Source organism: Budorcas taxicolor, chromosome 8, assembly GCF_023091745.1.
Source record: "Budorcas taxicolor isolate Tak-1 chromosome 8, Takin1.1, whole genome shotgun sequence".
NCBI lineage: Eukaryota > Metazoa > Chordata > Mammalia > Artiodactyla > Bovidae > Budorcas > Budorcas taxicolor.
In genome coordinates, this window is record NC_068917.1 from 31,857,868 (window position 1) to 31,870,148 (window position 12,281).

A 12,281-nucleotide genomic window follows, 5' to 3' on the forward strand; every position below is an offset into this window, starting at 1 on the left:
ACAAATTTGTGGCTACTTTGTACCTAAGTCCACCCTGTAGTTTGTAGTAAGATCTTTAATTCTTTTTTTTTTTTCCCCATTTCCAAAGTAACTATAGTATTTGTATATACCTATCATCCAACAATTAAATAAACAGTCTATACTAAACACTGTTTGGGAGAGTTAAATATACTTACTTTGGTCCCTGTGTTTCTGATCAGTCAGGCCTATTTTTCTCAAACAATAATTTCTGAACCCAAGAGCACATAATTTTGTTATGCTTAGAAATGATATTCTTCAATCCTTAAAATTCTCAAGTTACAATTTGAAATAAATTATAAAAATACTAGTACTATCTACACAGGCCCACATCATGTTTCAATTAAAACTCTTAAAACCGATACCCATTGTAAAAATGTGAGTATTTCCACATTATGCCCTCAAACTATTTTAATTTAGCTAGGACATAAGTTAGTTGAGTTAATCAAGGTCACATGGTTAAATGCAGTTTAAAATATTAATCCAAATCATCAAAAGTTTAGCTTCAAAAACTACTTTAAACTGTTTGCTTATTGTATTACTCATAAACTGTAAAAAAAAAGTTGCAAATTTTAAAACATATTAAAAGTATAATAATTCTCCCTCTCATATTTTATAATCTAAATATTAATATAGATAAGCATTCATAATAACTTTTCATTATTCACTGATTTATTCAACTAATTTAACGCATGAATGTATTCCTGCTGCTGCTACTGCTGCTTCTGCTAAGTTGCTTCAGTCGTGTCCGACTCTGTGCGACCCCACAGACGGCAGCCCACCAGGCTCCGCCGTCCCCGGGATTCTCCAGGCAAGAACACTGGAGTGGGTTGCCATTTCCTTCTCCAATGCATGAAAGTGAAAAGTGAAAGTGAGGTCGCTCAATCGTGTCCGACTCTTCGTGACCCCATGAACTGGAGCCTACCAGGTTCCTCTGTCCATGGGAGTTTCCAGGCAAGAGTACTGGAGTGGGGTGCCATTGCCTTCTCCTGAATGTATTCCTACTGTGTACTAATCCTAGACATTAGGCAAATGGAGGTGAACAAGAGTGGTGGAGTCTGTTCTTATGGGATTTACCATCTAAATAGAAGAGATGAGACAGTAAACGGTTACATAAGCTCATTCATCCATTCCTCAAGTATTCAGTTGCTGGAACTTTAGGGAGAGGAGGGAAGAAGACAGTAACAAAGGAAAGAAAGGATGAGTAAAGGGGGGAAAGTCTTTGGTTAATAACAGAACAACTTGATTTACCTCAGAGTATTAATGATAATTATTATTTTAATTTTGAACAAAATGTTATTAATAAACATTACATTCACCACAGTATAATGTAAACACTATCTGAAGTATGGGTACACCTTAAATTTTCTGAAAGAGAAGAATAATAATTAACTGAAAAACCAAAAGTAATGTGGAAACAACACATATCCCAGCGAGAGGGGAAAAAAAGAAGACAGTGCCCTCAGCCATGAAAATGAAGGAGACAGTACTCTTCATAATGACTATGAGTTGGAGAGACAACTCATTAAAAATTTTATTAGAGGTCTTACTAAATATATTTTTTTTAATTGCTCTCTTGCACAAGATTAAAAAAAATGTAATGTATAATTCTTTTCTTTTGCTACTACACAAGTAGACCATGAATAAATCATTCAAGGACACCCGGGAAATCTGTTAGCTTATACAATAAGGGAGAAAACTTGCTCTTAGAAATCCAGAAGAATAAAAATCACCATAATATGGTTGTTGAGGTATAAGGGGACAAAATGCCCTCTCCTTACTGACCCATGCAAATCTTATATTCTATATACAATAAAGTCTCTCTGCCTGAAAATGCTTTCACAATAAAGTTCAAATGAGGTGAAAAGTATGCCTTATGTCCCGGCCACCTTCATTATAAAAAGAAGTACTTACTGGTACCTTAACATGACAAAGTGTTCCCAAGTAAAAAGAAAGGATCCAGGAGCTTACTGACTAAAATGTGATTCAACCTAATAACGTCCTAATCACTGCACTATTAGCACCCCAAACAATAAACTATTAAACTATCCTATCAGTGAAAGGACTAAAAACTCACAGATAAAGAACAGTAATAAATAAATAAACAAGGTACAATTTTAACAATAGTCATAAATGGTTTTTCAAAGGTCAAAGTGCAAATGAAGAACAGCATGTGCCACGACCATTTATAGTACCATTACGCCGACTCAAAATCTTCTTGGTTCCTCTGTCCTTGTCCCTGTCCATGTATGTCTCTCTACACGGTGCCAGCCTGTACTTTCACATCACTGCTGCCTGTCTCAGTCTCTTTCTCACTTTTAAGTAGGTTTCAAGTCTGGGTGCTCAGTCGTGTCCGACTCTTTGTAACCCCATGAACTGTAGCCTGCCAAGCTCTTCTGTCCATGGGATTCTGCAGGCAAGAACAGTGGAGTGGGCTGCCCTTTTCTTCTCCAAGGTCAAGTCCAGGTTCACCTTGACAAAGCTTTTCCTTGAATTAGTAGCCCACAGAAGGGAATGAGACGGAAGGAAAGGGTCCAAACCTTCCATTTAAATATTCCCTTTTGAACAATCTGAAAAACTAAATATTTTTACATGACTCAAATAAACCACTGTTTTTCAGGATGATATTATCTATCATCTCAGTAACCTACAGTTCCACAGAAGAAACAGTAAATTATAATGACTGAGGTGAGTCTATTTCCTCCACCTTGTCAACCATTCTATCTACTTCAGTATCCTGCAAGACCTCAATTATTAAGAAATAATGGACAGGACTTCCTAGGTGGCTCAGTGGTAAAGAATCTGCCTGTCAATGCAGGAGACACAAGTTTGATCCCTGATTCAGGAAGATCCCACATACCACGGAACAACCAAGCCCATATACCACAACTATTGAGCCTGTGTCCTAGAGCCCACACACCACAACTACTTAAGCCCACACACCCGAGAGCCCATGCTCTACAACAAGGCAAGCCCCTGCAATGGGAAGCCCATGTACCACTCGACAGTAGTGGTGAGAAGAGAGAGTACCAGAAAGTAACCTAGAGACTAACCCCTTCTCACCGCAACCAGAAAACAGCCTGTGCAGCAATGAAGACCCAACAACGCCAAAAATAAATAAATAAATAAAATTATTTTTTAAAAAATGGACAGAATATAAAATAAAAGATTTTTTAAAAAGATATCTACTATAGAACATGAATAGTCATATTCATCCTCAGAATAGAAAAAACGAAAACAAAACCCTGTTGTTTAATACTGATTTTTAATCATGTAATAAAACACAGAAAATAACATTCAAATGGGTTTTTCACCTGAGAAAATCTAAATATTTAATATAATTATGACTAAGAAAATCCCTTTTTCATTCTAAAAGCACTGAGTATAAACATTTTGTTGGCAGTTATATTTTACAAGCTCAGACTACATTCCATATATTAAACTCATCTTATTTACTGAGATCATAAACATCCTCATTGTCTTGCAAACATTGGTCCCCATCCTGGAGTTTTTTTTTAAAAAATGGCTTATAACTTCCCTCACATATGGACAGTATTTATTATGTAAGTCCTACCCACCCACCCACTATGTCCCCAGGAAGAGTTCAAAAAATACCTCCCTTAGCAAGGTTTAAGAAATGTGTTGGGGGCTGGGGCAAGGGCTGAGCATACTTGATGAGCTCTGTAGCCTGGTGGGCATCTAGGTGCAGCAGCTGGAGAGCCATGGGTAACAGTGGAAAATGATGCCACCAAGCTGGGTTCAGGGAAGATCCTGGAATCTCAAGTGACAAGGTCAAGTGGTAGCCTCAACTTGCAGCGACAAAATGGATATGGTTATCATAACGGGCAGTGGATTTGAAGTAATAAACAAAATGGTTTTACCCACAGAGATCACTAGCATTGGCTACTGATCACAGTATTCCTGGGACTAAAACAGATAGGCACTCTACGTGAATGTTACTCGACTCGTGTTAAGTAGAAAAGTTCTGGGTCTGATTACCAGAAGTAGAAGTTAAATCTATACAAAAGACATCTTGGCCCTCAACCAATTCTGACTTGAGTTTGCTCACAGACCCAGGGCCAGTGGATCCCCGTTAGGAAACTGAACAATCCTGCCCAAAAAGATCATACTGCAAATCTATCTCCTAGCCTTCCTCCAAGAACCAGGCAACCATTTAGCAGGGTGACCGTGTACTGGGGAAGGGGAGTTACACATACCTCAGATAACTGGACACTGGATTGGAACTGACTTTAATTCCTGGAGAGCTAATATGCTACTGTGGTTCCCTAGTTAGGGGAGGAGCTTATACAAGCGAGCTTTGAATAAGGTCTGGCTCCAGTGGGCCCAAGGTGAACCCACACAGTTGTTTTCCCACTTCGGAATGCGCTGTTATCAAAAACAAATGCAGAAACTGGCACAATGCCCATATTAGTTACCTGACCCATGGGATGAGGAGCTAACAGAGGAAAACAGGAAAAAAAAGTAAGTGGAAGTCACCAAAACTCTGATCTACCCAAACAGTAAATTAAAAGTAAAGCCACATTCCTAGAGAGATTGCAGAGATTAGTGCCTCTGTGAAAGATGATAAAGGGTTGTGATTCCAACCACATCAGCATTCAACTCATCTATCTGGCTAGTGCAGAGTACACATGGGTCTTAAGGAATGACAGTGAATTACTGAAAGCATAATCACACGTGATTCCAATTACAGCTGCAGTTACAGATGTAGTTTCATTGCTGGAGCAAATCAATCCATTTCCTGGAAACTGGAATGAGGCTATTTCTTCTATCCTTTTAATAAAAAACACCAAAACAGTTTCTTTCTGCTTGCAGGACCAGCAATGTACCCTCATGACCCTACCTCAGAACCACATCAACTCTAGCACAATCCATTGTATAGAAACCTCCATCAGCTCTCCATTCTGGAAGACATCAAGTGTTCCACTTCATTCTCTACCAAGTTGATCATATTATTCTGACGGCTTGAGTTTAAGCAGGCCAAGTTTTGCAGGTACTTACCAGGTGAATGATAGTGTAAGCTTTTAGAATTTGGGGAAAAAAAGCAAGCCATCCTCTACAGGTAAGTATTCTCTTGAAAATCAGCTTTTGACTTGCTACTGGTCCTTAGCAGACACTGCATTCACACCCCACAGTTTAGCATGTGACCTGAGTTGCCCATGGTAAAATGGTTACTGTCAGATCCACCAACCCCATTAATTTGAGCATTCATGATAGCCGTCTATCTCAAAGGAAGGTGGTATATACAAACCTGGGTTCAAACAAATCCTGCAGGCACAACCAAGCTGCATAAATAAGTAATCCAGATTTCCTATTCTTGTTACATTGTTTCTTCTGTCTTAACCTATATCCTGAACCTGTGGACAAGTTCCCTATAACCAGTTGACTAATGTTGGGCGGCGGGGGGCGGGGGGGGGGGGGGGGAATGGGGGTGGGTGTGGAGAGAAGGGGCTTGTTATGTAGATGTTTCTGTATGATGATGTGCTGACGTTACTCAAAAGTACTAGACTTCCCTGTTGGTCCAGTGGTTAAGAATCTGCCTGCCAATGCAAGGGACATGTCCTCAATCCCTGGTCCAGGAAGATCCCACACGCTGTGGGGCAACTAAGCCTATATGCCACAACTACTGAGTCTGCACTCTAGAGCCCAAGCTCCACAAGAAGAGAAGCACCACAATACAAAGTCCACACACCGTAACTAGAGAGTAGCCCCCACTGGCTACAACTAGAAAGAGACTTCGTGCAACAATGCAGACTCAGAGTGCAGCCAAAAATTAATTAACTTAAAAAAGAAAAAAAAGTAGACAGCTGCATCATGACAGCCCTATTCAAGGGTGGCCTTGAAGGATGGTGATGAAGCAAAAATCCCCCCAAGTATGCAAAGCATCAAGTACTGGACCTGACTATCATTTTGTCTGGAATGAGAGATGATCAAAGGCACAAATATACACTTATCTGGAGGTAGTAGCTAGCAGATTGGCTGGACAGTGAGGGATTCCAAAAGATGATAGGAAAACCGGTCCCAAGGTGGTCTGAGCAAGTGTGTGGACAGACCTCTTAAGATGGGCACTATGCCCCGATCAACTGAGGTGGAGGAGGATCTTAATAATCAGGAGGACAAAATGAAGCATTCTGTGGGTGTCAGCTAGCATATTTTCCAAGTCACTTTTCCCCCTGCTCATCTTTGTCACCCCTACAATGCAGGAATCACAGCAGCAAGAGTGGAGGGAAGGTATGGGCTTGGCAGCATGGATCTTTACTCACCAAGGCTGTTGGGCTTACAATTCCTGTTAAGCGCCAGCTCCATCGATACCAAAGACAAACACTGAATCCATGATATGCCACCACTCCTGACTGGCACCAGCCATCTACCTGGTGGCAAGCTGATTGATTATACTAAGTAATGTCCATCATGGAATAAGCAACGCTCATTCTTACTAGGCACTTACTCTAGAAAGGCATTTTCCTTTCCTGATAACAATATTTCTGCTGAAATTGTCATCCACGAATTTACAAAATGTCTTATTCACCATCATGTATCCCACAGCATTGCTTCTGACCAAGGAACTCATTTCACAGCAAATTAAGTACTATGGAAATAGGCTCATTTACATAGAATTCACTGGGTTCAATCCTTGGTCAGGGAACTAAGATCATACATGTCACATGGTGTGACCAAAAAAAGTTATTTAAAAAGTTAATGGACAAACAATCCCACTTCTATATATACAAAGGAACTGAAACCAGAGCCTAGTAGAGATATTTCTATACCCATGTTAATAACAGCACTACTCAAAATAGCCAAGAGATGGAAGCAACCCAAAGGTCCATCAACAGATAAATTGACAGATAAAGTGTGACAAATACATTAACAATGGAGTCTTGTTGTTGTTCAGTCATTAAGCCACGTCCAACTCTTTGTGACACAATGGACTGCAGCATGCCCGAATTCCCTGTCCTTCACTACCTCCCAAAGATTCCTCAAACTCATGCCCACTGAGTCAGCGATGCCATCCAGCCATCTCAGCCTCTGTTACCTCTTTCTCCCCCTGCCTTCAATCCTTCTCAGCATCCAGGTCTTTTCCAATGAGTCGGGTTTTCCCATTAGATGGCCAAAGCACTGGAGCTTCTGCTTTGGCATCAGTCCTTCCAATGAATATTCAGGGTTGATTTCCTTTAGGATTGACTGGTCCAATCTCCTTGTAGTCCCAGGGACTCTCAAAAGTCTTCTCTGGTACCATAATTTGAAAGCATCAATTCTTCAGTGCTCAGCCTTCTTTATGGTTCAACTCTCACATGTTGTATAATCATAGCTTTGACTATGGTTGACTATGGTTTTCTCTATGATTCGAAGCACCTTTGTCAGGAAGGAGATGTCTCCACTTTTTAATACACTGTTTAGGTTTGTCATAGCTTTTCTTCCAAGGAGCAAGTGTCTTTTAATGTCACAGCCATAGTCACCATCTACAGTGATTTTGGAGCCCAAGAAAATAAAAGCTGTGACTCTTTCTACTTTTTCCCCTTCTATTTGCCATGAAACGATGGGACTGGATGCCATGATCTTAGTTTTTTGGATGTTGAGTTTCGAGCCAGTTTTCTCATTCTCCTTTTTCACCCTCATCCAGAGGCTCTTTAGTTCCTCTTCGCCTTCTGTCACTGGAGTGGTAACATCTATATATCTGAAGTTGTTCATATTTCTCCTGGCAATCTTGATTCCAGCTTGTGCTTCATCCAGCCCAGCTTTCCCATGATGTACTCTGCACAGAAGTTAAATAAGCAGGGTGACAATATACAGCCTTGTCGTACTCCTTTCCCAGTTCTGAACCAGACTGCTGGCCCATGTCTGATCCTAAATGTTGCTACTTGATCCGCATACAGGTTTCTCAGGAGATAGGTAAGGTGGTCTGGTATTTCCATCTCTTTAAGAATTTTTCATAGTTTGTTGTGATCCAAACAGTCAAAACCTTTAGAGTAGTCAGTGAAGCAGTATATGCTTTTCTGGAATTCCTTTGCTTTCTCTATGATCCAACAAGTGCTGGCAATTTGATCTCTGGTTCCTCTGCCTCTTCTAAACCCAGCGTGTACATCTGTAAGTTCTTGGTTCATGTACTACTAAAGCCTAGGTTGAAGGAGTTTGAGCATAACCTTGCTAGCATGTGAAATGAATGCAATGATATGGTAGTTTGTATATTCTCTGTCACTGTCCTTCTTTGGCACTGGAATGAAAACTGACCTTGGCCAATACTGTGGCCACTGCTGAGTTTTCCAAATTTGCTGACAAACTGGATGCAGCGCTTTAACAGCATCACCTTTTAGGATTTTTAAATAACTCAGCTGGAATTCCATCACCTCCACTAGCTTTATTTGTACTAATGCTTTCTAAGGCCCCCTTGACTTCACACCGGGATGTCTGGCTCTAGGTAAGTGACCATACCATCGTGGTTATCCAGGTCATTAAGACCTTCTTTGTATAGTTCTGCGTATTCTTGCCACCTCTTCTTAATCTCTTCTGCTTCTGTTGGACAATGGAGCCTTAAAAAGGAATTCCTGTCACATCCCATAATATGGATGAACCTGGAGGATATTTTGCTAAGTAAAAGAAGTCAATCATGAAAAGATAATATAAGATTTCAATATAAGAAATATCTACAGTAGTCAGATTCACAGAAACAGAAAGTAACATGACAGTTATGAGGGACTTGCTGGCCAGAGAGAAGGTGGTAAATTGTATGTGCTTCACTGGTGCCTCAGTCTGTGAAGAATCTTCCTGCGACGTGGGAGTGGAAGACCTGGGTTTGATCCCTGGGTTGGTAAGATCCCCTGCAGGCAGGCATGGTAATCCACTCCAGTATTCTTGCCTGAAGAATCCCCATGAACAAAGGAGCATGGCAGCTACAGTCCATGGGGTCACAAAAGAGTCAGACACGACTGGGAAACTAAGCACAGCACAGCAAAATTTTATGCGTAAACTTGACTGGGCTACAGACCCAGATTTTCAGTTAAAAATTATCTCTGGGTGTAACCAGGAGGCCATTTCTGGACGGGACTGACATTTGCATCAGTAGACTGAGTAAAGTGGACTGCCCTCCCCAGTGTGGGCGGGCCTCACCCACTCCACTGAAGGCCCAAATAGAGCAAAAGGCTAAGTAAGAAAAGATTCTTTCTGTCCACCTGACTCCCTTCAGGCTGGAAATCAGTCTTCTCCTGCCTTTGGACTCAGACTCAGACTGGAGCTTACACCATCAGGTCTCCTGTTTCTCAGGCCTTTGGAGTCAGCCTGGCTCTCCTGGGTCCCCTATTTCTCAGTCGCCTTAATTGTGTGATTAGTTAGTGAGCACACTGACTATGTTAGAAATGTTGAGCCCTCTTACTGTGGGATTTCACAAAGCTATGAGCATGATACAGTAGGACAAGCTTGGTTTGTAAACCTCAGTGAACTGGGAGGTAAGGGAAGTAAGCAAGAAGAAACTGGCAAATGACACCGAAGGAGACCTGTGTGTTGCTCTTACAGACATCCTCAGTCTCTCAGTAACCCATGAGCCTCTAATGAAAAAAGTACCAGCCACAAGGTTCCTGAGGACAATTAAAAGTCTCAAGAAGATACTAGATCTAGGCAATAATCCTTTACGAAGGATGGAAAGAAGGAGCGATGAGAGGAAAGTACCACTTGATATCCTGATTTTCTTAAGAAGAGTCCCTGAAGCTGCCCGACTCCTGGGTGATATGTACATACCTAAAGGCACCATATGTTCTTGCTATTATTTCCTAGGGTCCTTCAGCCTCTCCTAGTAGAAAGCAAAAGGATACTTCTGGAGTATTACAAATGATTTCCTCAAGGAAGGAAAGGTTTAAGAAGGTTGGAGGGGCTTTTGTCTCAGTCAACACAAAAGTCAAGCTGTCTGAGGAGAATGAATTAGAAGAAAATCTTTCTTTCATGAACCTAATGAAGAAAAAGTCACATTCTAGAGGTGAAACCATAAAACCATAGTAGGAAGAAACATTTGAGGCAGAAAGACTGCTGCTGTTGCTGCTAAGTCGCTTCAGTCATGTCCAACTCTGTGCGACCCCATAGACAGTAGCCTACCAGGCTCCCCTGTCCCTGGGATTCTCCAGGCAAGAACACTGGAGTGGGTTGCCATTTCCTTCTCCAATGCATGAAAGTGAAAAGTGAAAGTGAATTCGCTCAGTCATGTCTGACTCTTCGCGACCCCATGGACTGCAGACCACCAGGCTGCTCCACCCGTGGGATTTTCCAGGCAAGAGTACTGGAGTGGGGTGCCATTGCCTTCTCCGGCAGAAAGACTACATGGGTTCAAAGTGGTAAAGGACTTCTCCCTTATACACACTCTAAGCATTTCTATCAGAAAAAAGAATGAGTTATGAGCAGCTGTTGTGTAGCAATTTCAGCAGAAAGTAGAAGGCAAAAATAGGAAATAAATGTCCATGATTGATTAAATTGAGGTCATCTTATCTAATAATTGTAAGCAATCAAGGTGGCATTTCCATAAGGCATGAAAGACGGTGACATCATTTCCACTGAAGACAGAAAGTCAATCTTCTTGGTGACTCTTTATGGACTGCTACCCAAAAAAAGCTGCCAAAATCTTGAAAGAGATTCCATGACTACCTTTATAACCTCAAAAATTATCACTTAAAATAGAATATTGACCTACTGTTAATTCATTCATGCTTTTATTCATTGAAAAAAATATTTGAGTGCTTCCTTTGTGCCAAGTATTGTCTACCTGCTTGAAACTCTCTAGTAAATGAAAGTGACAAAGATCCTTGCCCTCATGGAGGTTGGATATTGAGGTGGTTGATTTTACTGCCAACTTGACCGGGCTAAAGGACGCCCAGAAAACCAGTAAATCACTTTTGGATGTGTCCATGAGGGTGTTTCTGGGACATATTAGCATTTGAATCAGTAGACTAAGTAAAGAAGATGTGCCCTCACCAAAGTGGGTAGGGAAAGTAATATCTAATCTGTTGACTTCCCTTACCTACCCCCTACTCTTAGCCCTCTCCTCCTCCAACCCCAAAGAACAAAAGGACAGAAAGGAAAATTCTCTTTTTTCCTAACCTGAGATTTCCATCTTTTTCTGCCCTCAGACATCCTACTCCTGGTTCCTGGGCCCCAGGCGCCCCAGTTTCTCAGGCCTTTGGACTCACACTGAATTATATTACTGCCTTTCCTGGTCCTTCAGCTTGCAGAGGAAAGATCACAAGATTTCCTAGCCTCTATAACCATGTGTGCAAACTCCAATATCTCCTCTTGTATGTATCTATATAATCTTATTGGTTATATTTCTCCAGAGAACCTTGACAATACAGATATAATAAAAAATGCACCACATATTCGGGCAGAAATGCTTAACAGCAATAAGTACCATGGGGAAAAAAGGGAGAGAGGTAGGCAGGCACAAATTATTTAGTCATCTTTGTGTAGCTGACCCAGGGTTGACACAGTAAGCAATCATAATTGATAAGGCTCTTCCACAAAATGTTGAGCAATAAAGTTTATTAATTATATCCCTCTTGGTTAAATGGCAAAAATCCAACTTGAGCTGGTATGAGCAGAAAGGGAGTCCATTATGGTTATATAGGGCTATTTGATGGAAGCCAAGAACAAGAATAAAATCAGGTTCAAAGCAGGTATGTGAATGAGTCAGGTATCAAAGGGAAGAACTGGCACAGTCAGAAGAGTTCACTGGGGAAAAAATTTAATGGAGATTTTACAGAAATGTAAGCAGGTTAAGAGAACAAAAAAGATATGATGTGATACCACAAACCAGCAAGACTGGAAGTTCAGTTCAGTTCAGTCGCCCAGTCATGTCCGACTCTTTGTGACCCCATGAATCGCAGCACACCAGGGCTCCCTGTCCATCACCAACTCCCAGAGTTCACCCAAACTCACGTCCATCGAGTCGTTGATGCCATCTAGCCATCTCATCCTCTGCCCCCAATCCCTCCCAGCATCAGAGTCTTTTCCAATGAGTCAACTCTTTGCACGAGGTGGCCAAAGTACTGGAGTTTCAGCTTTAGCATCAGTCCTTCCAAAGAACACCCAAACAGGAGATGGCAAGAGTGAACATCGACATTCTAGGAACCAGCAAACTAAAATGGACTGGAATGGGTGAATTTAACTCAGATGACCATTATATCTACTACTGCGGACAGGAATCCCTCAGAAGAAATGGAGTAGCCATCATGGTCAACAAAAGAGTCCGAAATGCAGTACTTGGATGC

The 12,281-nt window shown here is 41.3% G+C and overlaps 1 protein-coding gene across 1 annotated transcript in view; it reads right to left on the reverse strand.

Annotated features, from left to right (window-relative positions):
* Positions 1–12,281, reverse strand: part of CCDC171 (coiled-coil domain containing 171) — a 321,044-nt gene that overhangs the window by 218,879 nt on the left and 89,884 nt on the right. The window lies entirely within an intron of this gene.